The sequence below is a fragment of the Arvicola amphibius genome, chromosome X (assembly GCF_903992535.2).
Source record: "Arvicola amphibius chromosome X, mArvAmp1.2, whole genome shotgun sequence".
Lineage (NCBI taxonomy): Eukaryota > Metazoa > Chordata > Mammalia > Rodentia > Cricetidae > Arvicola > Arvicola amphibius.
In genome coordinates, this window is record NC_052065.1 from 56,478,966 (window position 1) to 56,490,838 (window position 11,873).

General features: G+C 39.2%; 1 non-coding gene across 1 annotated transcript; it reads left to right on the forward strand.

The window, feature by feature from the left end:
- Positions 1–6,216: 6,216 nt before the first annotated feature.
- Positions 6,217–6,378, forward strand: LOC119805669. The gene has a single exon (XR_005283971.1). It is a non-coding gene; the product is annotated as a U1 spliceosomal RNA (small nuclear RNA).
- Positions 6,379–11,873: the final 5,495 nt, after the last annotated feature.

The window sequence follows — 11,873 nt, forward strand, 5'->3', positions numbered from 1 at the left end:
TGAATATACTCCATAAGAGCCTTGGTAATTTACCACCAAATGATTATTAAAGTGAAAGGGGACAGTGCTATTAGTTGGCTAGTATGACATCTGTGTTGTGGTAATATCGAGTATCAGTGATCTCTCAATAATATCCCACTCACGGAATAATATAAATTTTACACCAGGTACCTTGAGCTCCTAAACAGTACACTCAACATAATCACATCCAAATCTCATATTAACACTGAAGATACTTCTACTGAAAGAATGTAGCAGACAAGATATAATCCAAGCAAAGAAATAACAAGAGATATATAAATTCCAGTGAAGCAATTTAAGCAGAATGAAAAACCAGTGCAACTCCTCCAAAAATTATTAATCCTATAATAACACCATCTATTGAGAATAACTTAGGTGAAATTCCAGACAGAGAACTCAGAAGAAAATAATGCAAACCAGCATTTCAATTAATTTTTTATTTTCATTTTTGATCTTTTTAAGAGATAGATTGGCCTGGAACAAACTCTATAGTCTAAGCTAAACTTAAACTCACACTGTCTTCCTGACTCAGCCTTCCAAGTGCTCATTTTCATGTTCTTGGTATCTAATGATGTTTCTAATCTCTTCATGCCATTATGTTGATTATTTATGTATCTTCTTTTTTCTCATTTTTTTATTAAAAATTTCCATCTCCTCCCCTCCTCCTCCCCCTTCCCTTCCCTCCCTTCCACCCATACCCCCACTCCGCCCCTCTCCAAGCCAAAGAGCCATCAGGGTTCCCTTCACTATGTTAAGTCCTAGGTCCTCCCAGCTCCCCCTAAGTCCAGGAAGGTGAGCAACCAAACTGACAAGGCTCACAGTGAGCCCGTCCATGCTGTAGAGTTAATGCTCATCGCCGTTGTCCTTGGTTTCTCAGTCCTCCTCCACCGTCAGCCACATTCAGAGAGTCCAGTTTGGTCCCCTGTTCCATCAGTCCCATTCCAACTGGACTTGGTGGTCTCCCATTAGATCTGTCCCACCGTCTCAATGGGTAAATGCACTCCTCACGGTCCTGACTTCCTTGCTCATGATCTCCCTCCTTTTGCTCCTCATCAGGACATTGTATGGAAGTATCTGCCCATTCCCAAATTATATTTGTCTCTTTATTATTGAGTTGCAATAATAAATCAGACCTTTATATTATTTTAAATAGTTTCTCACAATCTGTAGAATATCTTTTTCTTTTCTGTATGACTTCTTTTAATCTGGAAAAGCTTTTCATTTTGAATATGCCCATTTAACTATTTATTGTAGTATGAGCTTCGGGCAGGCCTGCTTTTCATCCCGCCTGGATCCCACATGGCTAGTTTTACACCCAAAATAACAACACACAAACTGTATTCATTTAAACACTGCCTGGCCCATTAGCTCTAGCCTCTTACTGGATAACTTCTCACATCTTGCTTACCCCATTTCTAATAATCTGTGTAGCACCACGAGGGGTGGCTTACCAGGAGAGATTTTAACCTACATCCGTCTCGGAGAGGAGAGGCATGGTGACTGCCCAGAGAGGAGAGGCATAACGATTGCCTGAGGCATCTGCCTCACTTCCCTCTTCCCAGCATTCTTTTCTGTCTACTCCACCCACCTATGCTCTAACCTGTCAGGCCAGGCAGTTTCTTTATTAATTAACCAATGAAATCTTCAGATAGATAGAAGACACACCTAAATAAATTTATTGATTGCTGCTTTTGCCTTTAGAGTATTGTCAAGAAACTGTTGTGTAAAACAAGACTTAAAAATATTTTACCTATATTTTCCATAAAAAATTATAATTTTAGTTATGTTTAGTATTTGATTAACTTTCATTAATTTGTATATAGTGTGAGATAAAGGTTTGATACTCTTTGCATGCTGATATCCAATTCTCTCAGTACCATGTGTGGTAAAGATGCTCCCTTATCCACTATTATAAGTACTCATTTCAAAAATAAATATGATACTTAAAGTAAGAATTTATTTCCAGGGTCTCAATTCTTTTCCACTGCATTATCTGTTTCCCATTGCATCGATATCCCATTCTCTTATTACTATAACTCTTTTAGTCTAATGTTAGCTTTATAGAAACCCTTGTGCTTTCGTATGAATTTTGGAATCAGCTTATCAATTTCAAGAAAAATTGTACTGAGGATGTTGATAGGAATGTCCACATATTTGTAACTAGGTTTGGAAGCATTGTAATTTTAAAAACATTAAGTCTTCCAGAATAGAAACATGTTAATGTGTTTTCATTTATTTAAGTTTAGTTTTGTTGCTTTCAACAATGTTTTATTGTTTTCATTGTATACTCCTTGAACCTCCTTGTTCAAATTTATTCTTAAGTATTTTACTGGTTTTGATGCTATCAATTTCTATTTCACTGTTTGCTTCCTTATAGCATATTTAACAAGTTTCTTTGTCATTTAGAGATTCTGAAAAATTGGTCACTGAACTAGTGGCTTGATCAAATTGAAATTCTAAAGGTTTTGGTCTTCCTAAATGTGCCTTTTGTGTATGGAAAAGAGTATTTGGGTTTCTCCCTGCTATGATAGCAGCCATTGATGACCACTGTCTAGAATTACTAGTACATTAAGGGTTGCAAAATGGTAATGTCCTCACCAAGCATAGTGGCAAATGCCTATTATTTGAAAACTTGGAAGGTTGAGGACTATATAATAAGACTTTCTCTTTGAAGAACAGTAATATTTTAATTCCATCATTTTTCATGTACTCTATAGGATACTCTTATAAAGGAAAAATGTATTTTAACTGTTCTATTAGTTATTTATTTTATTAATTATTTTTCTCAAGGCTATTACCAAATGTATGAAAAAAATAAACTTAAAGGACTAAGGATTTATGCTGGCTCACAGGTGAAGGATACTTAACTTGTTAAAAAAGAAGGCATATTGGTGGGGGCAACTCTTGGCTGTGGTGACAACAGGAGAATAAGGTTGCTTGCTCACATGTGAATGGTTAAGAAAGCAGAAAGAAAAGAATGCTGATGCCCAGACATTCTCTTTTTGGTCCTTTTATTCAGTCTGTGACCCCAGCTCTTGGGATTGTGCCATTCACATTCAAAACAGGTCTTGTCATCTCAGTTAATCCTCTCTGGAAACACCCTTAAAACACAGCCCAAAGTGAGAGTCACTAATATGCTAGATGTTTTTTAATGCAATCAAATTGGCAATCAAAATCAGAAATCGTATCTACTATTTGATGATTCAAAATACTGAGGTAGGAAATCCCTCTATTGTATAATTTAATTAATAAGGGAAATAGTAACTTCTCACAGGGTTCTGGAATTATAGAACATTCAAGGGAAAGACATTTGGATTATTAATAAAATATATTTGTTCAAAGTCATAATAAAGACAGTAACTGACTCAAGTTAGGACTGAAACCCACATCTTTTGCTTCTAAATCTACTTTTTCTAATTGAATATCTTGGGAAAGACAGGTTTATAGCCCGTAGTTGTTCAAGATTAGTATCGTCATCTTTTAGACTATCTATAGTCTCTGTCAGTCTGGATATTTTTAGTAATATCTGGAAAATAGTTCTGTTGGTGATTTTAGAAGCCTACACTATGTTAAACACAATGTTTGATACCTTCAGGTATATTTTTCATACAATTTCATAGGCAATACATATGTATGATTTTTATATATTTTGGGGGAAAATCATACATAGAATCTATTATTATGATTAATGGGTACTATATTTTGAATTACAAACAAGCAAATAATAAAATTAGTTCTTATACTATAGCTCCTCAGCTTAGTAACTATATATTATTTTATTAGATATGCTAGGCATACAAGCAAAATTTGAATACTCATTTATACTTTTAAAATTTCTAATCAAAATTGGGGGTCTCGGCCTTTGCGGTAGTTTCTGATATGGTAGAACGAATGAGATGTAGGGTTGGAACGAGCAAGACCCTAGAAAATAAAAAGCAGAAGTACAATGTAGTAATGGCTGTAATGGACGCAAACAAAGTGTTATACAGAGAGAACTGTAAAGAGATAATCATCGAGGCTTAATCCAGAAGAGAAAATGCTTTGTCTGTCAGAATCCAAAGATATATGGAGCCTGTATGCTTCCAAAGTATTGCAGAAGAGACATGCATACCTGTACAGCTAAAGGGCAGTCAAAGGGTCTATCACTTTGTCATCAACCAAGAGCCACATCAAGGCTTCTATTCTCTTCCAGGACCGAATTTCCTTGCTTTCTCTGTTCAAGGTCTGATAACATCAGTGTATAGCTGAGAAGAAAGAATGTTTTGGGATTCAGTAGTAGACACACTGCAAATATTAACATCTGTTTTCTTCCTTATCAGTACTTGAGTCTGGCACTCCTCTTTGAGATACTAAATAAAGAAAAGGTCACCTCTTGGATTTCCATGTGGAAAAGTAGCAGACAATGAGGCTTGAGGAGAATGAAGAATATTTGGATGCACAATTTGGAGGAAAATCAAGTCCTTAGAGGAAGTGTTATAAGAAATAACTAAAAACATGAGAGTCTCTGCCACACAAAGTTTGTCCTCTCAGATTAAACCTAAAGTAGGTGGGGTATGAGGGAACAATTTCCTGCCATCCCTTTATTCCATCAGCTAGAATTCCCATTTCTTTGGTGGCAACTGTTTCAATAGTCTCATAGTGAGACTGAGAGACACAAGTGTCTTTAGAACATCTCCATTTCTGCTTTCTGCTGGGTCTGGTACAGTATAAGACCCATATCCTTCCCTGTTGAAGTTCTCGTCAAAACTTGATCACACTTATAGCATCACTCATACCTGTCTTCACTAGTTTCAGAGCCAGTCTTCAATGTGTCAGAGAAAATCTTAGCCTTATCTTTTCCATAATAATTGCAGTATAGAAGTGAGTCTCATTCCATTCTATGGAATACTAAATGCAATGCAGTATTAAAGACTGTATTGCAATCCTCACTTTTCTCTTTGTTACCACTGTTAACTGAACCAGATAACTGCTGAGTGAGGCTAGGAAATTGGTATAGCCTTCTGTCTCTTCAATAAATCCATCATGTTTGTAAGGCTGCTTCTGTTACCTTGAATACATTAAGTATTGACTATCCATCCAACCTGTTCATATGATGCAGGAAAATGATGCTCTACAAAGTGTATGGGTAAAAGGAAGCCCTATTTCATTTTCCTGGAACCCTTATTTCAGGGAGAAGTGTATGTCGTAGTCATTATGTTTATCTAGTGCATAACCTTGACCTCCTGCCTGATTGATTACCTCGCCTCATACAGTTCTAAGCATGTGTATCTGAACATATGATCACCACTCCAACTCTCACCTCAGCCTTCTACATCTCAAAGAACATTTCACTCCTGTGTCCCATGAATTTCCCATGCTTTAAAGGTGCATTGCGTACAAATGCAAATGAACTAAATGGTAATGCTTTTGTTTTGACCTGCACTTCTCAGGCTACTACATCTGCTAGATTCTCACTATAGCATAATAACACAGGCAATTTCTTCCCCATCAGGCCTATGTCACTGAGATCTTGGAAATGCAGGGAGTCCTATATCTGAGTCACAAATAAGGAAGAATTTAATCTCAAAGCAAATCAGAGTCTAATCTCCTCCCCCAACACATTACCTTGCTTCTGTAGTTACAATCTAGACTCGAATTAATAAGGTAAGACACGTTTCTCAGGTACAATATAACCTTTCCACAGAGAACTCTGACTGACAGATTCTAATTTATAAGCTTTATTCTGTTGCATAGACAAACACCACCATGCTCAGACTGTATCTTTTGAAGGTTATAGCAGTTATACCTTAAAGCTCTTCATTTTATTGAAAATGGAAGAAAAAATGTCATACAAATATTTCATTTTGAAGCATAATGATTCAAACACACACCTCTTACTGGAATGATTGCCACCCTTCCACTTGTACCATTATTGGAAAATCAGTCACAGAAGGCTCCAGATCTATGCTATATCTATATTTGGGATCCCAGAGAACGATGTTAAGATTTATTATCTCAATGCTCATAGAGTATCATCTTGCTATATCCCATCAACTAAGAGCCATGTTTGAATGAAAGTTTAATATTTTAATATATCCAGTGTAAACAGAGGCATCCTTACAAATACAGATTTCTAGACTGGAGTTCCTTGGTTGGCAAGCTGGTAGAAGCACCCTGATAACTCTACCTCAGATGGGGTAAATGGTTCCTGGAAACCAAATTATGAAAAAGAATGACAAGATCATGCTACAAAGGTGGTTTTCTCATGGCAGGGCTTATTAATTACACTTCTGATTTGCAGATCTATTCAATTTCCCCAATATGGGAAACTTGCCTGTATAATTCAGGATAGTGGGAGACTGAGTGCACACTTTCCTTTTAATTAGAATAAAAAGAATAGGAAAGAAGTAGGTCAATACCTGGGGGGAAAACCAGGAAAGTGGAACATGCAATTGTAAGAGGAAAGAACAGTTTCCAAATGAGCAGTGAGGCCACTGCCTAAGGGACAGTTGTATCATAAACTCTAGTGGCAATCAAACCTACAAGAGTAAAACATGGTTTTCATTGAGAATAAAAACCAAAAAACTAAGTGTGGCAGTTTGAAAGACAATGGAATGGTACTCTCTTTAGAAGAATTTGGACTTTGGAAAACAATGGAATGCTTTAAGCAAAGCTTAATGGGCAATGCTAGGTGGAGCATGGAAGACAGTGGTACTGAGTGTGATTTGATGCACTGTTCAAGGCTGAATCAAGAGGTTTCAGAGAAGAAGAATTTTAGTACATTGCCTAGAAATCATTCTTGTTATATTTTGGTGAAGGAAGTGACTCCATTTTGCCCCTGTCCAAAGCATCTGCCTGAAGCTAAAGTGAAGTTCTACTTCACTTTAATACCTTTTGCAGAAGAAATCTCAAAACATCTAGTAGAGACTCTCTCATGTGTATAATGGTGGTAACTCTAAGGAAGATATATAACAAAAAGAAGAAAGCTAAATAAGAAAGACTATTTGAGGATAAAGTGGGTCCCAGAAAGTGAAATGGAGATAAATCTTCTTTTCAAGAAGATAAACAGGTTAAGAAATGGAATAAAGGGAGTGGTCACCTCAGGGCAAGATCCCACCCAGCTAAGTTTCTAACTATGAAAAGGAATTGAAGAAAAGCTTAGAACTGAGAGTCGCAGTGCACACCTTTAATCCTAGCACTGGGAAAGCAGAAGCTGGAGGATCTCTGAGTTTGAGGCCAGCCTGGTTTACAGAGCAAGTTTCAGGACATCCAAACTTAGGCAGTGAAGGGCAGAAAGCAGGTGAAGAAATAATTGAATGAGAGGGTAATGATCGAGCCCCAGTAAGCAGCAGAACTTGGCAACTTGGGCCACATCATTCTGGCTTTAGAGTCAAGGAGAGAAGAAAGGAGTTACAGAATAAAGTCCATGAGGCTAGTCATGTGTCAGTCCTGTCCCTGAATGAAGACTTAGTAGAGAGGCCATTCCATGTAGCTATGAAGTTGAAGCCTAGATTGCCTTAGAGAACCCAAAATATCAGAGATGCTAGAATTGTGGAATACCTGCTATGGGGAGCTACTAACATGGAGTGGAACCAGCCCAAGTAAGAAGAGTTTTGCAGTGAATAAAGCTGAAAGGAGTTGGAGATATGGAGAAAAGTTTGACACCAGACATGGAAATGCAGACTTTGGAATTTGCATAGTTTTTTTTTTCTCACTGTGGTCCAGTATTTCCTTGCTATGCTACCTTCTCTGTGTTTTGTAATTGTAATAAATATCTTGTGACACTATATATTGGAAGTATGTGATCTGCTTTTTTATTTTTATAGCTGATTACAGTTAAGAGATTGTCATGTATCTCAAAAGAGACTGATATAAACTATGGGGACTTTTGAAGTTAAACTGAATGCATTTTGCAATACGATATGGCTATAACCCTTTGGGGACCAGGGAGTAGAATATGATGGTTTGAAAGAAAATTGTCTCCAAAGGGAGTGACACCACTAGGAGGTGTGGCCTTGTTGGAGAAAGTTTGTCACTAAGGGGGTAGGCTTTGAGTTCTCTTTTGCTCAAGCTTCTCTCAGTGTGACTATCAGTTGACTTCACATTGCCTGCAAGGTGTAGCCCTCTCAGCTCCAGCACCACATCTGCCTGCATGCCACCATGCTCCCCACCATGATAATAATGTACTGAACCTCTGAAACTGTAAGCAAGCCCCCTCAACTAAATGGTTTCATTTATAAAAGTTACCTTGTTCATGGTGGCTCTTCACAGAAAAAAAGCCCTAACTAAGACAGTAAGACTACCTCCAAAGAGGAGAAATGGAAACACAGACATGACTTAAATGTTAGCCCGAGAGTTTTCATGAACTCTCTACCATGTCTATCAATCACGGTGAGAGACCTGTCTTTCCCATAGGAAAAGCTTTCATTTATAAAAACTGTGGAAAAAGGGAAAGTTGTGCTGTGAATAAGAATGTCAGGATCTAGATGTTGAAGAAACTGTGCTACTGAAGTCTTGGCTTTTCCTACATTGTAAGTCCATATGCAGTCTTCTTTTGGGAGAACTCTCCTGAACGTATTAATAGTCACACATAATTGGATTTTAGTCCTGCTCTGTCAGTAGGTGGCTATATGTAGGTAATTTTATCTCTACAAGCTTAATTTCCCCCTTTCTGTAAACTTTAGATAATCTATCAGGCTACCATTGAAGTTCCTAATGATAAGTAAGTGGATTTCATGTAGCTATAAATGTCTTGTGCTAGCAGTAAGAAGGCAGATATAAGAAATCTCAAGGGTCTGGAGAGATGGCTCAGATACTAAGAAAATGTACTTTCTTGCAGAGAACCTGAGTTTTGTTCCTAGCCCCTAAGGCAAGTAGCTCCCAACCACCCATAGTTCCAGCTCCAGGTGATCTGATGCCCTCTTCCAGTCCATAGACACCTGTACTCATATTCATATGTGTAAATACTCACTCCCAGACATATTTTACAAATACTTGAAAAATAAAATAGATCTTAAAAAAATGAACTTTGGGATTACTGCTGGGGTTGGGTGACTGCTTCCTCTACTAATAGGACAGAGACCAATGAAACTTCTAAAGGAAAAGGTATGGTAGATCTCAGGGTATATGGTTGCCAGAGTTATAGCTATTCCCAGAGAAGCAGAGAGAAAAAGGCAGGTATAAGTATTTGGGTTGGAAATGACACCGCAGCTGCTGAAATCCATATATCCAAAGAGTCTGGGATGTGTGGTTGGGGGTGTCACCCCCAGCCCCTGGCATCCTTATACCCAAAGAGTCTGGAAAGTTTGGGTCCAGGCTTTACCGCAGCCCCTGGCCTCCATGTATCCAAGGAGTCTGGAATGTTTGGGTGGAAGTTGCATTCCAAGGCCCCTCCCTTGGGAGTTGCCTCAGTCCAGACTCCACCACTAAGAAAGCTTGCCATATGGTGGCCCCTTCTCAGAGATGCTCAAGACCACTCCCACAGGGTATTTAAACAGTAACTCAGAGAACAAACACATGGTTACCTGGTCTTCCTTCCCCACCTCCTCTCTGAGGGCCTGGAAGGTCACACAGAAGCACTATTATCCATTAAACCTGGGCTTTTTCTAATTCAGTTTGATTTGGTCTGACTTGGATTATTGCATCGGCAGAGATGTTTATCAGGACACACACACAAAAAAAACTTTTCAATAAGAATTCCTAAATCAACTGTGAAGTCACCTATAGCTAGCTTTTCTGTCTTTAAAACTTCCAATACTGAAGGGAAAAGTGTTCTTGATCTTCATCAAATGGAACCTGTCCCTCTCTGAGTCATCTGGGATTTTCGTCTCAGATCAATACACTGTCCATCTCTCCCTTTCTTTTCTTTAACTCTGCTCCACATCATCAGAATGGATATGGGAACCATCTTTTATGAATCTCTTACGTGCTTCCAGACTTTGATCCTTTCTATCAACATTTATGACTATGTTGAAGAAAATACATAGTCCCAAACCTTATCATTATCCATTACTAAGTCTTGGACCTGAGGTACTGAGAATTTGTTCAATATGAAGCATGCATTTGATATGTTTATGGACACAATGGAAACATTAAATTTGGTTTCACTTTTAACCAGAAGAAGTCTCTAACCATTTTAAATACAAGAAAACTGAATAGAAGGTAGTGAAATCATACAAGGCAACCGATAAGCTGCAGCAAAGTCAGGAGGGCTGTGCCTTCCTAACTCCAAACCCAATTCCCTCGCCATTAGGAGTCCCTGTAGGGAACCTTAGTTTTTACTTTAATCAAGTTTAAGTGATGGAGTCTCATTCTGGTTCCCTAAATGCATGGACCAGCACTTTGGTAAATATGAGAAACCATTTCCAGGTGTCACATTCATGTGGGTATACATCGGTTGTCACACTTCACTCCCAGATGATCATGGAGCCTTACAGATGGCTCCATTTACTATTTCCACTTGAGGTTTCTAGGATCCCTCACATCGGCAGAGATAGCGTGACTTTCATGGTCTGAAGTGGGCCCCAAGGATCAGACACCTTTTCCTTTACAACCGTCTTGATGACTATCCCCAATTAGCCCAACTCTCACCCTTTTTCTCAGTTTAAGACTGCCTCATGAGAAGACTGACAGAACAGCTCTCAGACTGATTGGCATAAACGCTGCAGAGAAGGAAAACAACCCCCAGTCCTGCCACAAATGAAACCTTGAGGTCTGGTTTTCCTGCTGTGTCATTCATCGTCTTCCCTCTTTAAAAAAATTTAAAAAAAGCTAACCAAGATTTCAAATCATATAGGCCAACAAGGTCAACTATTTTCTGCAGTTTGGCTACGGTCTTGCCCAAATCTGCACCTTGGAAGGAATGTGAGCCAGTCAGGCTCAAGAGCTCAGCCACAGCTGCTTTGGGAGTCCACAGTTTGTGCCTGGTCCATTCCCTAGCCCTACAGTTTTATTAGCTTCATTTTTATATGCTTTTTAGCTCCCTGAATGCAGCCAAAACCAACATCAAATAACATCAAGGAACACAAGGTCATGACTTCTCCACCCCCTCAGCACTCCACACCCCCCCTTTAGTGCACTTAGAGGTGGGGTATGCAAAGCAGTGCACCACAATTTTCCCTTTGTCCCCTTGTTCAGAGGTCGGGGAAAGGCTGCTGCTGATCTGTGAGCTATTCTCGGGCACTGCTGCCTCAGAACTGACTGTGAGAGATGGTTCAGGTCACCATAACCCAAGGAGTAGAAGGAGGAAAAAGGGAGGGAGGAAGGAAACCCAGTTAGTAAGCAATCTTCAGATCTCTCCCTCAGGCTAAAAGAGTTATGCCTAATGCTCCTGTCCAGTACCTGGAAGGAGACAGTTGTAGAAACCAATTCCCAGCCTTTTGAGCTCTTCATTGCCCCTGCCTCTCTTTCCTTTCCCTTTTCTTTCCTTTTCCTTCCAGAGACAACAGGAATGAGCATTCCAACAGAGATCCCTGGTGGGTTGCAAATCCTCTCTACCCCCAAGGGATTCACCAACCCTTTCATTTGAGCTCTTAGGTAGGGAAGCCAAGAGCCCAAAACCGGTCTGGGAAGTTTCCCAGTACAGCAATCTGGGCACTGGGCCTGAGACCAGATACAGGAGCCAAGCTGCCTGAGTGAAAGGAGTTCCCTAGTCAGAAAACCAGTTTAGATTATAGTTTTACTGATTCACAGTGCTTGAAGGCAGAGGCAGGGCTCGAGGATCCATAGGACCAATAGGACAGAGCTTTCTGCCTTCACTCAGGAACCACAAGTTCTAGTTCTAACCGTGTTCTTCCAAACCCTCTCTTCAACCCAGAAAGTCCAGAAATATAGCAGCTACTCTCACAATTGCATCCTTCCAAAGGCAGGACATG